The sequence below is a fragment of the Magnolia sinica genome, chromosome 12 (genome assembly GCF_029962835.1).
Source record: "Magnolia sinica isolate HGM2019 chromosome 12, MsV1, whole genome shotgun sequence".
NCBI classification, from domain to species: Eukaryota; Viridiplantae; Streptophyta; class Magnoliopsida; order Magnoliales; family Magnoliaceae; genus Magnolia; species Magnolia sinica.
Window position 1 is genome coordinate 2,320,514 of NC_080584.1, and position 7,686 is coordinate 2,328,199.

General features: G+C 40.5%; 1 long non-coding RNA gene across 1 annotated transcript; it reads right to left on the reverse strand.

Annotated features, from left to right (window-relative positions):
- Positions 1–1,557: 1,557 nt before the first annotated feature.
- On the reverse strand, positions 1,558–4,571 carry LOC131219897 (uncharacterized). The gene is made up of 2 exons (XR_009158509.1): positions 4,413–4,571; positions 1,558–2,309 (listed from the first exon to the last, which is right to left on the reverse strand). It is a non-coding gene; the product is annotated as an uncharacterized LOC131219897 (long non-coding RNA).
- Positions 4,572–7,686: the final 3,115 nt, after the last annotated feature.

The window sequence follows — 7,686 nt, forward strand, 5'->3', positions numbered from 1 at the left end:
TGTTGTGGGTGAGGTCATGCATCATACATAACTCATGCATACGCATTAACAAAGACTAGTTAATGAGTTATGAATTTATATTTTTCATTAAATTCATCATGGAATTGTTATTTGATGTAACTTATAGCTAATGGCACCCACTGAGTTAGCTACTCACTCCCACTCTGGGACGATGTTTTAAAACACCAACCAGATACGTCATTAGATGCAGGTGAGGCGAAGCTCAACGAGCTGAGCGGGATAAGCATGGATAAGGAAGAGGAGCTTCCCTGCTTCCAGAATTTCGGTAGATCCTTCTAGTCTGAGTTTGGGCTACCGCGGGGTATGGGCCAGGGCTCTAGTCACTTTGGGTCATGTATGGGTGGGACTAGTTCCCTATTTAGATGATTTTGAATTTGTAGTATAGATATTTTTATATTTAGTAGCACTTGATACTACTTTATGACTTATTTATGCTTCATACATTGCTAAAAAATTCTTCATTGTTTATGAGATTATCCAAACTTAATTAAAATCTGAAGCCCATTAAGACACCCGTGGCACCTGGGAATTCGGGAGCCGAGTTCCTATACGGCCCCTGAAAACCCGGGGTGTTACACCTGACTTAGGCATCGGAGGGTCCCCTGTACAAGTCAGGGTCTCCTTTGTCTATTACTTTCTTTTGTGCAGGTCCCATAAGGTTAATCAATGAGGGTCTACCAGAAAACTGTATCAACAAGATACAATGTAGGTATTTACATTACAGACCTTGGGGTGATAAATCATGCCAAAATCAATAAATTAAATAAAAAGGATTTGATTTTTTTCCTGAAGAGCTTAAGAAAGTATCAAAGCATGCATGCAGCGGACGTATTGGATGTCCTCCACACATTATAGTGAGCCCTAGGGTTGTACATGAACCGAGTTAGCTTGGTTAGCTTGCTTGACTCAGACTCGAAAAAGCTCAATTCGACTCGGTTTGAAACTGAGTTCAAGCCTGGTTTTTTTTTAACCTAGTTCAAGCTTCCCCGAGCTCGACTTGACTCAAATCGAACCAGTTCAGTGACTCGGTTACTTTGATATTGATGTTGCTCACCAAGCGTTCGATGAAATGACTCAAAGAAGTGTCTGCTAGTGGCAAGGAAGGTATGTATATGAAACAAATACATTTTTTTTCTTGATTTTGATGCTACCTACAGGGTGTTTGATGAAATACCCGTAAACAGCTGCTGCTATTTTACATACAGTAAGAAATTGAAAGTACACTCCATGTATTTGTGAAAATGCCACATTAGTTCGATCTTGGCTCGAACTCGGCTCGAACTAGCCCGAGCTGCTGATTGAACCGAGCCGAGCTAGCCAATTAGGCTCGAGGACTAAGCCGAGCTGAGTTTGAGCTGGGGTCAGCTAGTCTCCGACTCTCCGAACCAAGCTGTCAATTTGACTCGTGTACACCTCTAGTGAGCTCCAAAGCAATTTAAAAGTTTTTAATGTTAGACGCCTCATCCTTCCCTCAAGTGTGGTCCATCTAACGATCAATCGGCTTGTTTTTTTCTCTTGCCATAAGAGAGAATCAAGGAAGCACATGATGGACAAATTAGATGAATCGTACACATTATACCAGGCCCACACATCACGTGTGTGTATCAATCATTGTTGTCCCACTTTCACAAACACAAGTCACCCAAAAGGGCGGAATGGCTAGAAAAATGAAATCAAATGAAAATTTCTGATAGACAAGAAGAGAGTAGAAAGAGTAGAGCTTGATTGCTAGAATGCCCTTTATTTACATAAATTATATATATATAAACCCTCACTAATCGTCACCGACCTTCATTGGTGAACTGATCTGAACCGTCCATTAGAATGACCACATCTTAGATGGGCCATTTCCCCAAACCCAAATCAGAACAACCACCTCTTATTAGCTTGCAATATCCATTAAATTGGATGGCCTAACCATCCAAATTATGTATACTTTTCGCGAAGATCAGACCATCCGATCAATCTGGGATTTGACCAATAGCCTATCCAAGAGGTGGTCATCCTAATGTACGGGTTGGATCATTCACGTGTTCGCCAATTAGTGCCGGTGAAGTCTTGGAAATGTTAAATCACTTCATCGACAATACCTTAATAAGAAGGTTAACAAAAACCAATTTATTTTATTGCATGACACCCCTTTAATCTTCAAACTTGAAATAAGAGGCTGCTTCGAAGCTCTACACAGATCCCGGTTTTCTGGTTTTCATGGACGCTGCGGCGGGCCACCCGTCAGTGCCGGTTGTGATGGTCTATCATAGTTCCGACCACTACTGGGTGGTACAGGCCTGTAAACCATCAGAATGTGATGATGATATTAGATTGTTGGTCTTGATCATGTTATATATAGTGTATTATTAAGAATGGCCCACCTATTGCTGGGCTATACATTTCTATGGCCCAGCTTTGGCCTGATTGTTGAACTAGTGGCCTGGGCCTGAATTCATTTGCAAGACCCAAGCCCATGTTTGATAACCTGTGTTGGTAGGCCCATAGTCATGGTCCCAAGCTTGTTTAAGGTTGATATAAACATAAATAAGAAATAAAAAGAATTTTTACAGCAAAACTCTTAGAAATTTAGATTTTACCAACCGGTGCCTTAACACCGAAATTCTCTTCTTCTTTCTTCTTTTTTCTTTTTTCTTTTTTCTTTTTTCTTTTTTTTGTTAAGTGAAGCATCAAGAATTGTGAGGTAAAACATGGTGGAGGATGGATTGGGGACTACCCCCAACCATTCCTAGCTAGGAGCGGACAGGGCCTTTGTGGGTCCACCTCGATATAAGGGTAATATCCACACCGTCCATCCATTTTGCCATATCATTTTAGGCCATAAGTTCAAAAACGATACAGATCTAAGGATCAAGTGGACCACACCACAAGAAGCAATGGTAATAATGACACCCACTTTTGAAACCTTCACGGGCCCACCGTGATAGTTAATAGCCATCCAACCTGTTCAAAAGGTCATATAGACTTGGATGAAGAGAAAACATAAATATCGGCTGGATCTAAAACTTCGTGGCTCCCAAAAAGTTTTCAACATTAAGTGTTTAATCCTTAACGTGTGGTCCACGTGAGCTCCGGAATGATATGGAAAAATAGATGGACAGCACGGTGCCACCTCAGATCACCCATCCGTTCTCAGCTTGGGACGGGTGGAGGTAGTATCCAATCCACAAATCTATATGGTATGTGTCTAACATCTAATAGGTTAAATAGATATGACAGATCGATTAAATGATGGGCCAAATTATAAAAATTAATATACACCACTCAAAAACATCTTAATACGGCCCATCTAGTGATTCGATCAACCACATTTTTTGTTGCGTGATCCTCATAATGGGGTGTATATGTTGGATGGGTTGAATGTTATACACATAATATGGGCCCCACAATTCTCGACCTCATTACTTTATAAAGAAAATATAGTGGGCATTTTCATGATTTTCTTCCTCAAAAAACATCTCACCCCAACTTCTAAGGAATTTTGAAGTAAATATTCCCCAGAAATGAGGTTTTCTGCCTAAATGATGATGTATTGTAATAAGATAAGTCGGGAATTTAGCCATTGGATTAGAGTTCGTTTCAATAATCCAAACCGTTTTTTCCATGCTTCTCACTATGGATGGAGGATACAAACAGTAAAAATAAAATTTAAAAAAACTACTTAGATTGAAATATCTTTTACCTTTGGGTGATACAATGTTTAAGATGACAGTTCCTAAAGTTAGGTTGGGCCCTTGGGTTCAATATGAGCCCAACCACTTTGGCCATACTTACACGTAGGGTCCATGGTTAGGGGATCCAAACCGTTGATATGATGTCCTGCCAAAGACTGGAGATGTCCCAAAACTCTCCCAGTTTGAGAGATCTCAATCTGGCTCTCAACCTGGGATTTTTGATGGAAAAGAGCCAGATATTAAAGAATTAAGATTGAAGGATCGCATAGATATCAAGGGACTACCCAGATCAATGGCGAGTCCCATAAATCAACGGCGTGGATTACCAAACCATCTGCCCTGTGCTACAGAATCCAAACCATTCAGTAGCACAATTGCATGAGCCCTATAACTAGCACATGCATGTGACATCCAACCCGTCCAATAGGTTCATTCCACCATCGATATAGCCAAAGGAAAATATCAGGTCAAACCAATCATCAGGTGGGCTACATTGAACTTTGAACCAAACTGATGGCTTTCCCTTGTTTTAGTCCATGTGGCCCACAAAGTAATCTGATCCGCCTGATTTTAGCAACTGATGTTCTCTATAATGGATTAAACCTGTTGGACGGATTAGATATTGTATAAACTTGGCATTTTGATACTTATACACCAGATGCATTATAAACTACCATACATCTACTTGCATTGAAAATGCCTACTTACCCTCTTTGGCAGTTGCACTGAGAAAGGAGTAGGAAGAGGCATAACACACGAACAACTGCCCAAAGCAGCTTCATTTTCTGCATTTTCGTATTTCTCGTTCTGAGGCTCTCTTTCATTATATATTCCTGAAGCTGGTATTGTAGTCCGCGGACTACTGGAGAAAATTCCCCGTTGTGATGGTTGTGCAATGCTTATGGATGATCGGAACCGTTCAAAAGGTAGGTCTCGTCATGATCATACCATACGAAAAGTATTAGTTGCCAGAAACGAGATTAGCCGTTCGTTCTATTTGAGACTTAAAATCATTGAATGGTCAACGATCACAGTCAAGTTCGTTTTTGCGGACCGAGAAAAACGTTCCCATTTGTGGTGGGCCCTGCCTGCTGAAATTGGTCTTAGATTGATATCAGTGCACAGATGGTGGACTACCATTTCCCGTATATCTTTATCATGATCCAATCCAGCTAGCCCGCGGGATCATCCTTCCATCAGCTGCTGACCGGAGCTAGTTTTGATTGGAGCATCTAATTAATATAATCCGTTGTTTTCTGGCTTTTGGTGTTCTTAGGTATGCCAATTGAAGTGGTAGGGTAATCCAAAGACTCCAAATATTATAGAATGGCCCATTTACTATTGGAAATTGCAAATGAACGGTTTAGATCTAAATGTTTATGTTACACATATGAAGAAATGAGTTGGAGGCACCAAAACGCCCGTGCCCTAACAAGTACCGGATCGGCTAAACCTAAGTTATGGTAATCCCACGCGGCCACGACTCCACGTGTCTGGATCTGCCAATGTGGCACATGGGATAATAGATTGTAGCCGTCCATCAGGTGGACCCACATTTATAGATACCCTGGACGAAATTTTCAGTTTGATGCACCAGCCAGGTGGGCCACACGCTATGAAAAATATAGAATGATAAGGAAGCGTTAAAAGTTTTTCTGAGCCATCATTTCTTTCAAACATTATTAATCATAAGGTAACAGGTGGACCATCATATTTTTTGGGTATTTTCAACTGGTACGATGGGACCCACCTGATATGTGGCTTCGATGTGAACCTACGTGCCACATCGTATACACGCGCGCAGAAATTAATTATCCATAAGTCATGACTTTGACCAAATGACTCATGACTTTGACTAAACAATATCTTTGACCCATGACCAAACAATGTCTTTTTGACTAAGATTGACTTTGACGGGAACTGATTTGGGGAGAAGATATTATTAGTTTTTCGGTGAGTGAACTCCGTGGGGCCCACCGTTATGTATGTAGAGTATCTGGCCGTCCATCTTCTTCTTCTTCTTTTTTCTTTTTCTTTTTTTGAGGTTATTGCGGGGCATATGAACCCAAAATTAAAGCATATTAAAAGCCCACGTAGGCCATATCACAAGAAACAATAAAAATTGAACTATATGTTTGAAAACCTCTCAAAGTTTATATGATTTTTGAATCAGCTTAATGTTTGTGTTTTTCTTTCATCCATGCATGTTTAACCTTCGAAAATAGGTTGGATGACAAATAAACATCACTGTGAGCCCTAGGAAGGTACCCCATCTTTTTCTATAATGCCTTCCATGTCCACCCCCAACATGTATTTTCTATAGTGTGGTCCACATAAGCTTTGTAAATACTGCAATTTTGGGCTCATGCACTAAAATGAGCTGAAAAAGGTGGAGGGACTACGTTAGGGCTGAAAGTCGGGTGGGTTCAATCCGACCAACCAATGACCGGCCCGGTAGGGCTTGAGCAGGATGTATCGGGTTAGGTCTCATGCTTGGGCTATACAAACACCAACCCAATATAACTTGGGTCGGGTTCAGGTTGAGGTCTCAGGAAGCCTAACCCAACCCAAACATGATTGACATATAAGTTACTTGTAAATTATAATTAAGTGTGAATTGTCTATGTTGAAGGCACGAGAAATTCTAGTGCCAATGGGTCTCATTGGTCCACATCATTTCCAATGACACAAGCTAACAAGATACACACGATTTCTCTCCCAAATAGATTCCTTAGCCATGTGACATGACTTTTTAAAGAGTAGTTGTCCCATATTTTAGCTGGTTTGTCTAGAAAAAACAAAGTTCTTTGTTATAAATAACTACATATATATAATTAATAAAACAATAGATACAAAAGATAAGACATGTATTGAAATGTAATAGACTAATGTAATAACAAAAATATTAGCATGTATCCACCCGACCAACCCAACCGAGCCCGCTTGGGTAAGGCTTGGGTTGAGAATTCCCAACCCAAGGGTGGGTTAGGTCGGTTGAGATATAAGAACCTTGGATTGGGTTTCAACCCTAACCCAACCCACCACTTTCAACCTTAGACTGCATGGATATTTATCCACGCCATCTATCCCTCTCCTAAGATCATGTCAAGGTATGGTCCCAAAAATGACGCAGATCCAAGGCTCCAGTGGACCACACCAAATAATAATCTTGAATTGCATTAAATGCACATTAAGTGTGTGAGTCATCTCTAGTGTGGTCCACTAGAGAATTGATCTACCTCATTTTTTGGCCCATACCTTAACATGATATGAGAAAAGGGATGAACGGTGTAGATAAATAGATACATCACTGTGGTCGATCTGGGTTAGCGCGCAATCAGCTTCCACATATATCACAATAAACCCCATGGAGTTTATTCCCTATGAAATCGGATTTTATTAGTACACTTTTACCGAGTCCACTGTAATGTATGGGGTTCATCCGTTTTTCAGTTCATTTTAGGAGTAAGCGCAAAATTAAAACATATCCAAAGCTCAAGTGAACCGCACACCTCAGGAAACAGTGAGAATAATAATTTCCAACATTGAAACATTGCTAGGGTCCATAGTGATGTTTATTTGTTATCTCATAAGATCACACAGATATGGATTAAGGGAAAACAAAATATAAAAATAAAATCAGCTTTATCCAAAACTTCTATGGCCCCCAAGAATTTTTCAACAGTAGACATTCAATTCACACTGTTTACTATTGTGTGGTCCACTTGAGCTTTGGAAATGCTTCATTTTTGGGCTCAAGCCATAAAATTATCTGGTAAAATGGATCGACGGAGTGGATAAAATACAGAGATCACGATAGGCCCAACAGAGTTTACTCCGTCCGCTATGTAATCCGCTTCCGCCCAGCATGGGGAAGTGTTGGTGCATGGGCCATTCATTCATGGTGAGTCCCATCATATCAACGTCTCAGATCAATGAAGGGTCACCCTAGCACAAACCCAAGTCCCCCAAAAGGTCAGAA